Source organism: Dreissena polymorpha, chromosome 5 (assembly GCF_020536995.1).
Source record: "Dreissena polymorpha isolate Duluth1 chromosome 5, UMN_Dpol_1.0, whole genome shotgun sequence".
Lineage (NCBI taxonomy): Eukaryota > Metazoa > Mollusca > Bivalvia > Myida > Dreissenidae > Dreissena > Dreissena polymorpha.
The window spans coordinates 96,330,658-96,348,331 of record NC_068359.1 but is presented as its reverse complement, the minus strand read 5'-3'; the positions used below and the strand labels follow the sequence as shown (position 1 = coordinate 96,348,331).

Here is a 17,674-nt window from a genome sequence, read left to right as displayed (position 1 = left end):
AGACGCTAGACACGAATGGGTTAATTTCGTATTACAGATTTAAGAAAACATAAATCGGGCGATCATTTTTATCATCTGTTATTGTATGCAACATAATGGATGGACTGGCGATTAAGACCGATATACGTTAAAGATACCTATTCACGTTTTGGTAAATTGACAAAATTTAAAAAAGTATTTCAAATTCGCAAATGTTCGTTGTCGTTACGATATATGCGAGTAAAACAGCAATACTTAATATTTACCATGCTCTAAAATATCCATTATAGGCATCTTTTGACGATTTAAAAATCTGAAAATTATAAAGCATAACAACTCGAAACAATTGAATAATTTGGATAAAGAGCTCTGTTGTTGTCGTTATATTTTGTGAAACTACGAGCATTGCTTATATGAAGTCTAAAATTCAGTTTGCATTGTATGAGCACGGATGGACGAGTGGTCGAAGCGTTAGTCTTTGACTCCAGGGGTCAGTGGTTGGAGCCCAGTTGAGGATTACCTTTTTTTCTTTCTTTAATTTAACTCCTGGTTTTTTACTGGAGCTTGTAAGGTCCAATGTTTACATTTATAAATATAAAGCATTTAATGACAAACTTTAATACATGCCAAAATATGTGAAAAGGTACCTTTAAAACGAAATTTATTTGCATACTATTTTCACGCTTTTTTCCGTGAGTGTAAGACAAACGGGCGGTATTTCTTTTGAAAAGGCCAATATATAAAACTATTATGTTTGAGAGAATAATATAGAGATAACACTTTGTGTGGGAGTTTTCATGTCGAATATTAAGGCGATATGTAGCGTCTTAGTTGTATTATGTTCGTATTTCGCACATAAGTGTAAAAAGGTACCATGTGCCATCCAATTTAAATTCGACTCAACAGTTTTAAGAGACTTTATATTCTCGTAAAGTAGCTTCCGATCAGCAGAGTAGAATACACTTTCATCAGTTTAAATGTTATTAAGGGATTCAGTAGATTTCGAAAACCAGGAGTCAAAATGACAAATGGTCTCAAAATAATGAAGGAACAAAATAAAAATGAAAACGGTCAAAATACTGAAGGTACTTGACACGTTTCTAAATGCATGCTTAATGGTTTTTAAAAGCTTCTTTATTGTAATAATGAATAAAACATTTTAATAAAAGCTTTATTATTTCCATAAATGATCATTTCTGGACGTTTTTTCAAGCTGGATTGTAGAAAATAAATGTGTCAAAATGATGCAAGGCTATTTTTTGCAGGGGTCAACAATTAGAAAATTTCAACTTGCTTGCATCAAAATGCAGGATTCTGCTTCGATTGTAATAACTGTTATTGCATTGAAGCGTCATACGTAAATAGATAAGAGCCTCGATAAGAGCGAACAAAGGACGACACTTTCAACTTTGATGGTATTTTCGTATTAAGGAAGTCTCTTCTTAGCGACAATCCAGTTAAGGCGGAGAGTGTCGTTTCTTATGAGCATGTGCAGACTGAACAGGCTAATCTGAGACGATTCTTTACGCTCATGCATTAAGTCCTGTTTTCCCAAAACGAGGAATATATGCTCTGTTAGTAGCGCTTTTCACGAAACTCACATTTTACCATGTATTTATAACATTAAAATATTTTTAAATAGCCAATCATCACAATCTTATGTTATTTCTTTTTAAATATATTTTGATATTTCAGTGTTTTAATGCACCCAACGTTATTGCTGTGTATTCTGTAATCTTCTATAATTTATATTAAAATTTACATTAAAAACGTATCAGCGTATAATCTTTAAATGCATTTATGTTCGACAACCCGTGCATAATACAAATTCATGCATAAGAGATTGACTGTGAAATTTGTCAATAAGACGTAACGGTGTGCTACCATATTGTACGATCTATAAGTCGTCTCGGTCAAACGTTCTCGATCAGTTTACAGTATAAGACCCACTGATTCTTACCGGTACTCATTTTGTTCAACTCGGAACGAACACAATCAGAGGGGATAATAACGTGATAGTCAAGATGGTTCATGTCGAGACAAGTATTTTTCGCCGTTTTATACCCTTTTTTTCTTTCGTTAAATTGTAAAATAACGCAAACTTTCTAGCCATATCAGTAAAAAGGTGATGATCGTTAATTAAGTATTGAAATTCGCTTTATATCTCGACTTTATTCCCCGCAAATTTTCTTAGTTGAGCTGTAATTAGGTCTTTCCGCTAAGAAATTTTACATCGAGGAAAGTCGATATATAAAGCGAATATGTATACAAAATAAACGCTATCTTGCTGATATGACTGGAAAGTAAGCGGCATTAAAAACATATTACAAGTAATTAATGGTATAAACGGCGAAAAATACTTGCCTCTGCATTGACGTCGCCATCTTGACTATCACGTGATTACTCTGAATATTGGTAAATCCATTGCCATATCTCTTTACTTAATTGAAAACATTTGTGACGCACCATATTGAGCTCGCCTTCTATTCGTCTTTGATCCTTACCTTATCTGGTAATCGCCGGCCTTGAATCTAAGTGATTTAACAAATTTGTGGGCGTAGACTAACAACATTTTAGATCATTTGCACTGCCGCTTGTTTGTAGCTAGGATTCAGGTCCAGAGAGTTCGGTATGTCACGCAACGTTTTTGAATAAGGTCCAATTTCCTCAGTTTGCTTTGCGTCGAAACATCATGCGATGTTAACACAATATGTCCATTTGCAATCGATCACATCTTCTTTATGATAAGTGTACTGTTTTACAAAACTGTCGTCGCATTAAATAGTTTATGATATTAACATTACGTCTATCATACACAATAGAGAAGTTTAAATAGTGCAAATGTTGCCATTGACATGTAATGTCGTCTGAAGAAAAAAATATATGAGCTGTGTAGAAAATAATACTTAAAGACTTACGCAGTGGCAGGCTAAATTCCACACACGCTAAATCATAAATATGTGTCAGGATTTAGTGCACCGAGGACAATTTAATAAAAAATAGACAATCTGTACCCAAGGCTGCAATATAAAGTTAAATATGCGATGTCTGTCATTTTAATATAGCACGTGTTGTCCACATATACAGATGGTTGTACATTGTTTCCGTTGAAGCCATTTCTAAAATGTAAAACAGCCGCTTTGAAGAGACTCAGATATTTTGCAACCAAAGTAAATATTATTAGGTCTATACAGTAACAAATTATAGCAATTTGACATTAAGATTATAAGTTCGTATTTATCACATGCCATACCTTGTTTCCCATATAATATAACCATTACGATTATTTTTTTCTTTTATACCTAATGATAAAATATGACATTTCTGCAGTGAAATAACAGCAGTGAAAATAAACAAATTGTACTTTTCACCGGTGAAAATAATTTTTTTTCGGAACTCCTTTTTTCTATTTTAAGATTATCATAAATAATTTTATGTATATTTTCTATGATCACGAGTGAATCAAAATCGACATTCCACCGAATCCAAAAACAATTTAATTATATTTTATGCCTTTCACTGTTTATTTACATTATAAAAGAGTTTAACTGGAGAATTTCGGTGGTATAATAACGTCATTAATGACGTCATTTTGTGTTTTGAAATGGATTGAGGCACGCCACGGGAGAAACTGCGAGAAAGGGTTACTTATCAGCGAAAGGGAAACAGCTGATAATTATTTTCTTGAAAAAGGGGCATCAAAGAAACAGAAAATTTGTTCATGTCAGTGTAAGATCGTATGTTTTTTCACACGTGATCATATAATATTAATATTTTCTATGATCACTCGTGAAATAACAAACGATCTTACACTGACACAAGCAAATATTCTCTATATCCTACACATGTGTAATATACTTTTTAGCATTTTCATTGGCTTAGTTTTCGTTCGATTGACCAATCGCATTTTGTTATTTTGCTGAAATGACGTTGCAACGTCAAATTACGTCAAGACATGTAAACAACATTCGGGATTTATTTTTTTATGTTTGCGTAAATATTTATTTAATTTGCTCATTTAAAGGCATGTGATAAAAAGAAATCACACTCGTTGTCATTTCATACCATATTTTATTAAACTCGTCCAGGAAATTCGTTAGTAACAAAAGTCCTGAACTCGTTTAATAAAATATGGTATGATATGACAACTCGTGCAAGATCCTTTATTTATCAAATTATCATAACTTATCCTGAGCAAATGCTATTCTAACCCTAGTGAAAATGAACAGTACATCTACATGACATTGAAAACTTCACAATAATAGCAGGTCTTCAAGATATTGTTAGTCTAACAACTGTAGAGGGAAAGATTCGTAGCATATTCATAAACAGCTGTCTAAAATGCTTTGATTTGTCCTGCAATTAGCAGTCAATCATTCGTTGCCAGACACATTTTTTCGCCAAAACAGCAACACGCAGAACATATTTGCATACGGGACGTGTTATTATGACGATCCGATTTTTAGAAATGACACGCAATTTAGAAACGTTTCGTAGGTACACAAATGGCTATTTGGTCGTATTTAAATTTCTAACATTACGTGACTTTCCATACGCAGAACAATGAAAATTTCAACGCCACGTTTGCCATCTTAATTGGACATTGTGATTTTCCTCCTACTCAAATTGTGCGATGCCTTGTGGGATTAAGTTTCTGTTGCGGTTGATAAGAATGTAAACTTTATCAAAATGGTAATTATAGTAATCCTCTGTTCACGATTTATACAATTAAAATTAAGAAATGTCTCAGCATTTATGATAAATTGTGGATAACTATAGCTCAATTTGCCATTCAAGTTTCGAACATTTTTTATACCGCTCACTTTTCAGAATTTCCAAATCAAAAACGTTCAGCGTTTAATTAAAGCAACAATGTTGTTTTAACTGTATGAAAATGTACACTGTAAAATCTTGTTAAGAATAAATATGGAGTAAATAAAGTGTGTACACCATTATTTTTATTGTTAAGTGTAATCTTTAGTAATACCACCAATGCCAATTGGTTGAAGAGGATTTAACCCTTTTCCCATCAGGGCCAAGTGAAAATGGCTTTTGCAACCAGCATAAAACCAGATCAGCCTGCGAGTAACTCGCAGTCTGTTCAGGTTGTATGCTGTTTGCTGCTCATCAGTATCTAAGGGTTTTAAGTGAAGCCTTTAAAAATTGAATCTTGTAAGAAATGTTTTTATTTAAATTTAACTTTCTTAGTGACTTCCCATGCGTCAAAATACGTATCTAAGGGGTAAAGTGTTAATCCTTTTACCTGTAAAATTTATCTGTGTATCGTTTTAAATGTAGTATGAGGTGAAAACTAAACTATCTCTTTCAGCCAAGATATCTTTACTTTTGAAAACTACACTTATTTATTGATCTTTAACGGATTCTTAAAAAAGTCAATCTCTGTAAAACGTTTTTAGCGAACACGGTAATGTGGTATGAACAACAATAAGAAGAGAACACACTATTAATAGTATGCGTTGAAATCGGACTCAAAATACATGACCTAAATACATTGAAACAGGGTAGAACATCTCCATAGAAAATACTGTCATAGATCTGAAATAGCTTCTGGTCCTCATCTGAGATTATTGTCTTGTCCCCGCCTGATCAAACACGCTGATCGTCAAAGCAAATATTACCATCGATGCTGTTAGAAAACCATTACCTGTACTGAATTGTCTGTTTCTTTCCATGAACCTTTGTGTTGTTTTGGCTATGTGTGTTTTAGTTTGTTTATATCAACGATGGGTGAAATAAAATAGTTTCTTGTGTTAAATACACCTTCACAATGTGACATCTGTGTAGCGCATACGCTTTCTACACACTGTCTTGTGAATGGAAACATGATAAAAGATCAAAATAATCCACAAATTACTAGTATCTTATTCAAAATTATTGATTGTTTTTACTAATTGTCTAGCCAAGTACAAAAGCTTTTACGCATGCGTTTGTAATTTGTATAATTAAGTAGACTTTTTGTGAACCTTTTATATATCGTAATGAACGCATCCCAATTATCGGATTTTTGGAATGCATGTATCAAAGGCCGCCTTATAAGGAGAACTGTGTGCGCTGTAAGACAAGCAAAAATGGAAACGCGTATAAACTTTGAGGAGTCATTTTAAAACAATGACGCGATTAACGAGACCTTTTACAAGGTTGTTAATCTGGTTTTATATATTATTAAGATCTTATATTAATCGAAATGTTATTACATGTAGTGCAATTCTCATATACATGTAATACAAGTTATAATATTGGAAATTGTTGGAATATTGTAGATTTGCGAACGCACTGTTAACAATGATTATACATTGACGATGTTCGTGGTAAATTGCGAGCGTTACATTGGTTGCAAAATACAGATTTGTACAGATCTTGACAATACTTGATAATCCTCTGTTATAATAACACAACGTTTATCCATAGTGATAACATAAGTAAATAGTGCAAAGCTTACTTTCATTGTTTTAAACTTTTATATACTCTCATCGAGTGTTGAATCTTAGTATTGCTTTACTAGAGTATATTAAAGGACTTCTTGATATAACGGACAACATACAGAAAAGAACACATTATGTTACGAGCATATCTACGCGAACCGCAGTTGTACAAATACAGATATTTACATGTTTTGTCTCCTGCATCATTATTCATTAATGTGAGAACAGTTATGACATTTTCAATTGACGTCCGGTGTATAGTTCTTCATATTTAATTAGTTCGCATATACTTAATAGCTTCATATTGCAATTCCTTTTAAGAAGTGATTTACTTTAATAGTAACCGACACACCCTGTGTTATTTTCTGATCCTTCCTTGAACACGCATATGCAGCAATAACTTTACTAGTATTGTAATAATTATTGGAGGGAAACTACTGTGTAATTTATTACGATTCTGAGCGAAAAGATGTGTTATTGTTACGTAGTTAGTTTTTTTTCAGCAAACATGATTTGTTGTCTAGAACAGATATTGTTTTACCAACTATAAAATATGATTCCAGTACGTATTCTCACCTATTCACTCCTCGTGATGTATGATTGCATTATAAATCAACAGTGTATGCATGGTATAAGTATGAAACATATAAGGTACTGACGCGTCCGAAAACCAACGACGTCATCATGCTCTGAACTGAAGCCTAACCTAATAGTTAGACCCATAATTTTTCACCAGGCCCATACATTGTTTTTTTATTCAAGACAAACACATATGCGCCAAATTCCCCAATGAAAGCAATTCAATCATATCTGTCCATTATAATGTTACACAACATCAATTGCTATGTCAGAAACATCGTCAAAGATCGAATACCAAATATATTTAATGTGTAAACATTTAATAAACTAGTAGTTTGAAAGTTTTGTGCAATAAAAATGTATATGTATTAATATGCACTCCATTATTCAGTGGAAAATGTGTCTAGTATTACACATCGCATCTGTTGTACATGTGTATTTGTGTCACTTTTGTTGAGTAACAACACACATATGGAAATAAGTCATATGAATTAACGAATTGAGACAAACTAAAACAAAAACACAAATCATGGAAATACATTTATTTCCAAAATGTAAAGCTATTTGCTGTAAAGTATGTATGTTGTTATGTTTCTATTGTTATTTTGTATTGTGTCTTTAATTATTGACTGACAAGCGGTTCTTACAATAAATAATTACATAATATAGCAACACAGATTAGCGCTAAGAATTTTCTTAAACAGGTTTATAAAACCGATATGAACAAAACGGTTCAAATTAAAATGCTTCACTTAGATTGGAAAACGCGCATGTTTCAGAATATTCCAGACCCCTTACAAATCACGTTCCTCATTCAATCGTTACTGTTTGGCATAATACATTCGCAGTGTCTATATAAGTTTATCATCATTGCTTCGCATTTTGATACATTGAAACGCCCGAGCATATTACAACTGCCAGTGTTCACCAAGACTGAGTTTGAACGAAGAAGGACTTAAAATGGCAAAATACATGTTATAAAGTATTCCATGACTAACGATTTATATTACTAACCTGTTCATGTTTCCATTGGTTATACGTTTGTACAGAAACAAAATCGTTTGTTCATTTTTATTCAACTGAAAGTAAAATCGATTCAGGTTTCTCTAAAAAATATATTACATAAAGGCCACCAGGAAGCGTCAACCACAAGATTATACCCATCTAAGTGTCCTGTCGTAAGAAATTAAATGTTAGTTAATGTTACAGCTTCATACGCTGTAGGAAACGGTTTACCAACTACACCCACAATAATGTATAAGTTAACTTTTTAATTATACGAACATTCGCATTTACTTACAATGTAACATGTGCAACTGATTTCAGACTCGCTCTTGAAAAACAGGCTGGGTCTATGAGCGAAAGGTGTCGTCCCAGATAGGCCTGTACTGACTGCTCAGGCTTTTTTGGGACGACACTTAACGCACATGCATTGAGTCCACACAGGCTCATCAGGGACGACACTTTCAGCTTTAATGGAATTGTTTTGTTCAAAGAAAGTTTCTCAAAATGCACACCCAGTCCAGGCGGAAAGTGTCGTCCTTGAAAAGCCTGTGCCGTGTGGACTGCTCTGGCAAATCAGGAACGAAAATTTACACACATGCATTTAGCCCCGTTTTCCCAGACCATGACCGATTTCTGTTTCCCGTTCGCCTCCTTGATAAAGACGTACAACCTGTCCCATTACTTCGAGAGACCCGGCATCACCGTGTTCGTACCCGTGTCCTCCTCCATCGATGTCTTCCTTACCGAGGCCGCCTGGTTTGGTTACAACACAAGTGATCGTGCAACCGTGGAGAGCATACTTATATATCACATAGGTGAGTTTTTCCATAGCATACGACAGACGACACTTTCCGCTTTATGACAATTTTCGTTTAAAGAGACTCTTCTAAGCAAAGATCTAGTTCAGGCGGAAAGTGTCGTCCCTCATTAGCCTGTGCGGACTCCACAGGCTTATTTGGGACGAAAATTCACGCACAAGCATAAAACCACCTTTTCACAGAACGCGAAACATATCTAATGCCGTTTTGTTAAGCCACAATATGAGTGGACACGACACTTACCGTTCACTAAGTTGTACTAACTTAAACTGCACGAAGCTTTAATACATGTCTCGTTTTTGTATTAAATAAAAGAATCAACGTAAATGAATTGTATATATTCGTCGTTACTGACGTAATAAGTATTTAGAGTGCATATTTAAATCGATTTGTTCCTTCATGATATATGCCATACATGTATTGTATTTATTTTCCGTTTACCTAAAGAAAGAAAAAACATATTTTATGCTGTATAAGAATTTAAGTTTACAGTGACCTTACCATCAAACTGATTTTTTCCCCATAAAACATGGCAACGTTTGCTCCATTTAGAATGTATCAGTTTACAACGACCGCGCGGGTATAGCGACTTTTAAGCCAACTTTTAAATGTAATCATATTGCATATTGCAAAGTGAATGTAAGAATTTAAAAAAGTATAGCCACATTCAAAACAACTGCACCACGAATATACTTGAAATATATACCATACTTCAACGGTCCGTATAGCTAAAATCAGAACGTGCGCACACATTACAAATAGCGACAATTAGTTTGGGATTGCGCTGTGAATCAGAACGTGCGCACACATTACAAATAACGACACTTACATGTAGTTTGGGATTGCGCTGTGAATCAGAACGTGCGCACACATTACAAATAACGACACTTACATGTAGTTTGGGATTGCGCTATGAATGATTCGTGCGCACACATTACAAATAGCGACAGTTAGTTTGGAATTGCGCTATGAATCAGAACGTGCGCACACATTACAAATAACGACACTTACATGTAGTTTGGGATTGCGCTATGAATGATTCGTGCGAACACATTAGAAATGGCTACAATTAGTTTGGGATTGCGCTATGAATGATTCGTGCGCACAAATTACAAATAGCGACAATTAGTTTGGGATTGCGCTTATGAATCAGAACGTGCCCACTTATTCCTAATAGCGACAATTAGTTTGGGATTGCGCTTATGAATATGAACGTGCGCACACATAACAAATAGCGACAATTAGTTTGGGATTGCGCTTATGAATCAGAACGTGCGTACACATTACAAATGGCGACAATTAGTTTGGGATTCAATATGAATCAGAACGTGCGCACACATTACAAATGGCGACAATTAGTTTGGGATTCAATATGAATCAGAACGTGCGCACACATTACAAATGGCGACAATTAGTTTGGGATTGCGCTTATGAATCAGAACGTGCGTACACATTACAAATAGCGACAATTAGTTTGGGATTCAATATGAATCAGAACGTGCGCACACATTACAAATGGCGACAAGTAGTTTGGGATTGCGGTTATTGATCAGAATGTGCGCACACATTACAAATGGCGACAAGTAGTTTGGGATTACGTTATGAATCAGAAAGTGCGCACACATTACAAATGGCGACAAGTAGTTTGGGATTGCGCTTATGAATCAGAACGTGCGCACACATTCCAAATGGCAACAATTAGTTTGGGATTGCGCTTATGAATCAGAAAGTGCGCACACATTACAAATAGCGACAATAAGTTTGGGTTTGCCGTGCGCACACATTACAAATAGCGACAATTAGTTTGGGATTGCGCTTATGAATCAGAACGTGCGCACACATTACAAATAGCGACAATTAGTTTGGGATTGCGCTTTTGAATCAGAACGTGCGCACAAATTACAAATGGCAACAATTAGTTTGGGACTGCGCTTATGAATCAGAAAGTGCGCACACATTACACATAGCGACAATTAGTTTGGGTTTGCCGTGCGCACACATTACAAATAGCGACAATTAGTTTGGGATTGCGATTATGAATCAGAACGTGCGCACACATTACAAATAACGACAATTAGTTTGGGATTGTGCTTATGAAGGATTCGTTCCGTGTCCTGTGTCGGCAAATACAGCTGGTCGGAATTGAAATTATTATATTTACAAAATGAACAATCCCGGAGATTAAATGTAATAACAGTCCCTCATGTATGCATATTGATTAACGTGATTGTCGATTTCGTGGTGATTTATATGTATATTGATTAACGTCATTGTCGGTGTTCGGGGTTGATTTATATGTTGATTGCACGCGGATGGTAAGAGCTATAAGATGTTGAAATACATTTACAAACTGATACATGATGGTTATTGCTGTAAGATGTTGAAATACATTAACAAACTGGTACATTATTGTTATAGCTTTAAGATGTTGAAATATATAAACAAACTGGTACATGATGGTTATAGCTGTAAGATGTTGAAATACATTAACAAAACGATACATGATGGTTATATATGTACGATGTTGAAATACTTTAACAAAACTATTCATGATGGCTTTTAAATTGCATAACGAACAAACGCACATGATTAATTGGTTAGTGATTAAATGCCAGTTGCTTTAGCATTTTCACATGTTGTATTTTTCGAATCATAAATATATGAAAGTATTAAACATACTGTATCATATAACGTAAAGCTTTCTAGTTAATCAACTACCGGATGGAAATCCTAGAATGCATTCATAAACGTTACCGATCGCCTAACGGATATCCAAGCAAGCTCTCATTAAACGTGAAACGTAATACTCACCACACGTTACATCTCAACACAACACTAATTATACCTACAATCTTGAATAAACTGTTAAAATACGTATTTCCAATGACAACCGACACTTTAAACGAAGAAAACGTTGTAAACCGAATTTTGACGAATTCATCCGTATAGACTCGAATACACTCTACAGTGATTGCCGACATCAGTCTACATCGAAAAATAACGCGGCGGTTTTTAAGGGTGCACTGCATTATATTTCGTAAAATAAAGTTAACACATACAAATCAACGTTCCGTAAAGCAATAGCCAAAATTTCTACGCTAGATGCGGTCTGGTAATATAGATTTAATACGATATAAAATGCTCGTTGTTATTTTTTTGCGTCTCAATATATTCCATGTTAATTTCCGGCTACGATATCCGAACATTTACGAGCGAACATGATTGGCTTCGGGCAGCTTCGGAAGCACGACGTAGTTCTTCCGACGCTGCCCGAAGCCAGTCTCGCGTGCGTTCGTAAATGTTCGGATATCGTGTCGGGATATTAACACTGACTATATTTTCGCGCGCAAAAAAATGTGTATCTCGTTAAATCTATGTTACCATACCTCATCTAGTGTTGAAATGTTGGCTATTGCTATAACGAACAGTCATATTTCAAGGGTTAACTTTATTTTACGAAATATGTTCCGAAATATTTGTTGATTTTGAGTATTTATATTACTTTTATGCAAACAGAACAGCCATTTATCTAATTGAACCTGCGTGTTTTTTAGCGGAATCGGTAACGAGTGTAGCTGATATGTCCTCACAGAAATCCGCCATGACTCCTCTTGAAGGACAGAGGCGGCTGTTCTTCGGAAGTTACAACTACGGAGACTCGTTTGTAAGTGACTGTTCTTCGGAAGTTACAACTACGGAATCTCGATTGTAAGTGACGGCCTTTTACCCAAGACTTATTTGAGCCAGGCTCTGGGAAAACCGGACTTAATGCGTTAAATGTCATCATAGATTAACCTGTGCAGTCCACACAGGCTAGTCAGGGACGAAACTTTCTACTTCTTCTGTATTTATCGTTTAAAGGAAGTCTGTTCTAAGCGAAACTCCAGTTCAGACGAAATGTTTTATTCCTGATTAGCCTATACACAGGCTAATTTGGGACAACATTCTGCACACATCTAAAGTGTCGCATTTTTGCGACACTTTACACCCGGTTTTCGCAGACCCGTGTTTTATGTTCACACGTTGAACACATAAATTAAGGGGAGTTAATCAAAACATTTTAAGAGTGTTCAATTAAATAATTAACGTGGAGTATTTGATGTTGGATTGATGATTACTGATACTGCCTTTCGTATACGCAAATTCTAAATAAATCCCCGCTTCATAGCGTGCCACCTGTCACTGAACGCTGCAATACTAATTTTGAACACAATTGATCAACTATCAGACCATAATGCATAGTGGAATACGGTGTATAATCATATTGTATTACTAAAATACACGCAGAATAAGAATTTAACAAAATGTACAGACGCAATGTTTCAGTTTATGATATCTGGTTTCCCTCTTTTTCATTTTTAAATACTTCAATCTTCAACGTATAATGTAAAACTAGCAATAATTGCTCGACTAACAAAGTTTCATTATTACTTTTTTTCCCATTTCGACTGCATAAAACAAATCGTAAGCACACTAACTTCTACATTTCCTTTAATGAGCTTCAATGTGGGAAAACGGGGCATAAATAATGTGCGTAATTAACGCCCCATTAATGAACGCGGATTGCACAGGCTAATCGGGGACGACACTTTCCGCCCAGTAAGACGTCTTTTAAACGAAAAATACCTTTCGTTAAAGGCGAAAATTGTCGTCCTAATGCGGACGGCACTTTTAGCCAATGTATAAGCCACCGTTTTCCAAGGCACTTTACGCCAATGTATTAGGCCCCGTTTTCCCAGGCACTTTACGCCAATGTATTAGGCTCCGTTTTCCCATGCACTTTACGCCAATGTATTAGGCCCCGTTTTTTTCAGGTACTTAACGCCAATGTATAAGGCCCCGTTTTCCCAGGCACTTTACGCCAATGTATTAGGCCCCGTTTTCCCAGGCACTTTACGCCAATGTATTAGGCACCGTTTTCCCAGGCACTTTATGCCAATGTATTAGGCACCGTTTTCCCAGGCACTTTATGACAATGTATTAGGCCCCGTTTTCCGAGGCACTTTACGCCAATGTATTAGGCCCCGTTTACCCAGGCACTTTACGCCAATGTATTAGGCATCGTTTTCCCAGGCACTTTATGCCAATGTATTAGGCCCCGTTTTCCCAGGCACTTTACGCCAATGTATTAGGCACCGTTTTCCCAGGCACTTTACGCCAATGTATTAGGCCCCGTTTTCCCAGGCACTTTACGCCAATGTATTAGGCCCCGTTTTCCCAGGCACTTTACGCCAATGTATTAGGCACCGTTTTCCCAGGCACTTTATGCCAATGTATTAGGCCCCGTTTTCCCAGGCACTTTACGCCAATGTATTAGGCCCCGTTTTCCCAGGCACTTTATGCCAATGTATTAGACCCCGTTTTCCCAGAGCGAGGCTTACATTTAATTTGTGCAGGTAACGTTTTCACGTATCTGTCTTATCATATAGGTACACACCGTAAACGGGGCTTGCATTCTGACCGCTGACATCCTTGCTAGCAACGGAATAGTTCACCTGGTGGACAGGTTCCTGATACCAATACAGTCCAAAAAGACGGTCGCAGATTATCTGGAGCATCCGGATATAACGAGGTTTTCATTTCAGTAAGAAAATGCATTTGCGGTAAATGTTAGAAGATATTTCAAATGCAATTGATACTTGCCAGTTATTTCCATTGATGTTTTTACTTAAGATATTATTCTAAATTGTGATTCATTAAAGATAAAATTTGCATTCTAAATTATGATTCATTAACCCATTTATGCCTGGCGTCTAAAAAAAGGCATTGGCAAACAGCGTATACCCTGATGAGACGCCGCATGATGCGGCGTCTCATCTGGGTCTTCGCAGTTTGCTTAAAGGAATTTCTATAAAAAATATTCTTAATATAGAAATAAATATACTAGACATCCCTAATTTTGGAAATAAATTGATCCAATTAAGAAGGATGAGAGAGTCTACTAGGCATAAATGGGATAAAGATTACAATTGTGATAATTAAAATTGTAAAAACATTAAAAAAAATGCAAACATTGTAAAAATTGATAAATTGTAAAAATTGTGATTAATTAAGATTAGAAGAAATTAAAATGCAATTCATATTTGCCGTTAAAAAATGTGTATCAAACGTGTAAAACTGTATTTATTAAAACGTGTAAAGGGCTACCGATGCATGATACAGTAAAAATAAGGAACGTTCTACTTTGGATTTTGTGTTGTGCCAAATGTAACTTAATACTAGATTGACATTTTCATTATAATAATTCAGGTATCCTGTTTGTAGTACAAATTTACTTAAAAAAAACTAAATAATTAAAGCATCACTCCTGCTTTTGTTTTGATGTATTTCTCAAATAAATCATTAAACATCGCTTGGATGGTATAATGTGCGTATAGCTACAAACTTTGAACCTCTGAATTAAATCGCAGAAAAATAGTATCTTAATGAAGTTTGAATTAAGTTATCAACTACAATTACATATTGTTAAAATGCAAATCAAATAATGGTCTAGCCCCTCAATAATAGCGGTATCGCAAATGTAAATATACAAACACACTCCGGAACAAACTTGCTTATCGTAGGAACTTGCTTATCGTAGGAACTTGCTTATCGTAGGAACTTGCTTATCGTAGGCAAATCCGACCAAATTTACAAATGGATCTGTAAAAGTGTCTGTAATTTGGAAATTGGACGCCGCCATTAACTTACGGGTATCTGAAACGCCAGATTACACGTTATTTTAAGAACCGTAGCTCAAACGTCTTGTTGTCAGGAGAGATTTCTTTGGTTTTCATTATCAAATGTTTTAACACGATATTCCCCCCTTAGTTGCAATAAGATGTTTAGCAACACTTTCTCGTACGAGACTGCAGGCAATAAAAGCGATATTACGAGTGTCTGGAAGCACCTTTCGGGATATAAAAGACACATTTGAGTTTTTGCTTAAGTGCAAAATTGCGGAAAACAAATGAGATTGTAAGATTGGGTTCTTTATTGTGTTTAATTTCACATGTTTTAAGACAGTCATTAGATACAGGTTTATAAACTGCAAGACAATGATTCGTATCGAGGAACATTTGTTGCGATACACATTTGATTGTTTTTCTTTTTAGTTTATTTAAAATAAATCAAGACGGGTTGTGAGCAAATTAAAGACCATATGCAAATGGATGTTTGCCTTCTAGTAAATTGAATTAAAGTATTGTGTTTTAGCGAAAAACGCTTACAAATATTTCTCCACACGAACTCTGGAATTCACATGAAAGAGAAACACTTGTTGCCGTTTCAGTATTTTTATTAGAAATACATACACAGTCTTTCACAAGCATACGACATACGAATATTATACGTTGTACATATCTTATAAGTGAATATATAACTATGTGATACTCCTGTAATAGACGTATCTCGGAATATGTTAGAGTTTGGAAACGCCACTTATCCCTCAAAATCCGACGGTAAAAACAAAGGTGACCCATTAAAGACACTTTAAAAATCACGAACAATATAACCCGTTATTTTTTAAGAAATAACCATTTTGACATGAACTGGGTCAGCATTATTTGTAACTGGGAATGAGTATTATTATTTTCAAATATAAACAGCATTATGGGACAATCCTATTATAATATTATATATTCATTTTTGAAACTCGCACAATGCATACTACACCGTTACGTCATATTTAAGTATTGCGTATTCATTTTCCAGATCAATTTGGTTGCCATCTATCAGTGACTCGGTATTTAGTTTTCAGATTTATTACGCGACCTCTATCATTGACTTAATATTTATAACTGTGACGCTAAAACTTTTATTTTGTATACTCTGTTGCCGATGGACTTCTCTATGTCAATTTTATATTTTATTCTTTCATATTGTATAAATAAAGTATGTACTTGGAATTGTGCTTTATGTTCCAGATCAATTAGGTTGGCATCTATCATTGACTTGCAACTTAAGTCTGCCACGAATTCTTCAACGAATCGCTTCACCGTGTTTGCTCCGAATGACTCCGACATCATCATAATGCCGGACTTTGGCAAGGATATTTTGTTTAATGATACGGCTTTGCTGAAATCGGTACGAACTCTTTTGCGTCTGGTTTATTCGCACCGTTTTGTCACGTTCGATTGGACATTGTCGGCTCGGATACTGCTAAACTGTGCGACGGGTACGGAAAATAAACTTGAACGTACCCTGCCAATTAAGACTGTACCCGAGTTTTTTTCCCGGCCGAAATCCGTAGTCGCACAACGCGCTACGGAATACGAAACATAATTCTCTTTGAACAAAACCTACCCCAACATTTTTTTGAGCATGCGTCTCTATAATATCGAGACAGTTTTACAAGATACTGATACACATATTAACATAATTTATTTGAAAAAAGGGCCGACAACGACCAATTTAGCGTTAAAATTCCCGGGTACGTCAGTATAATATGCGTACCCTGGGTACATTTAAGTATTCCTTAGAGGACCATGGTACATTTAAAAGTACCCGAGCCGAGAAATGCCCAATCGAGCTTTTGTCACAGCAATCGTAGGTAGGTTCTAATATTTTATAAATTGTTATTTCTGATTTTATTTATTTCGTTCGGCCTAATGTTACTTCAGAGAATAATATTAGAAACTGAGGGTTTATTACATACATAAAAATGTATATGCACGACCAGTTATTATGCTTATAGATCAAATCATGAAGACGTTTGTTACACAAACGTGCGCACAGGACAACAAGCATTTGGATTCATATTCAAGACGCAATTTAAAACGCAAACTTTAAATATTTATTTTCGCATTTATCAAACTACATTTTGCGTTGTTGTTAAGGAAACCAACATTTTTTGTAACACAAATTCATTAC

The 17,674-nt window shown here is 35.3% G+C and overlaps 1 protein-coding gene and 1 long non-coding RNA gene across 31 annotated transcripts in view; one reads left to right on the top strand and one right to left on the bottom strand.

Annotated features, from left to right (window-relative positions):
• The window catches only part of LOC127881572 (uncharacterized), a 29,892-nt gene extending 12,946 nt beyond the window's left edge, over positions 1 to 16,946 (top strand). The window contains exons 2-5 of the long non-coding RNA XR_008050152.1: positions 8,668 to 8,821; positions 12,379 to 12,488; positions 14,254 to 14,408; positions 16,729 to 16,946. This is a non-coding gene — a long non-coding RNA (uncharacterized LOC127881572). The remainder of the gene's footprint in view (positions 1 to 8,667; positions 8,822 to 12,378; positions 12,489 to 14,253; positions 14,409 to 16,728) is intronic.
• The window catches only part of LOC127881542 (uncharacterized), a 533,182-nt gene that overhangs the window by 393,070 nt on the left and 122,438 nt on the right, over positions 1 to 17,674 (bottom strand). The window lies entirely within an intron of this gene.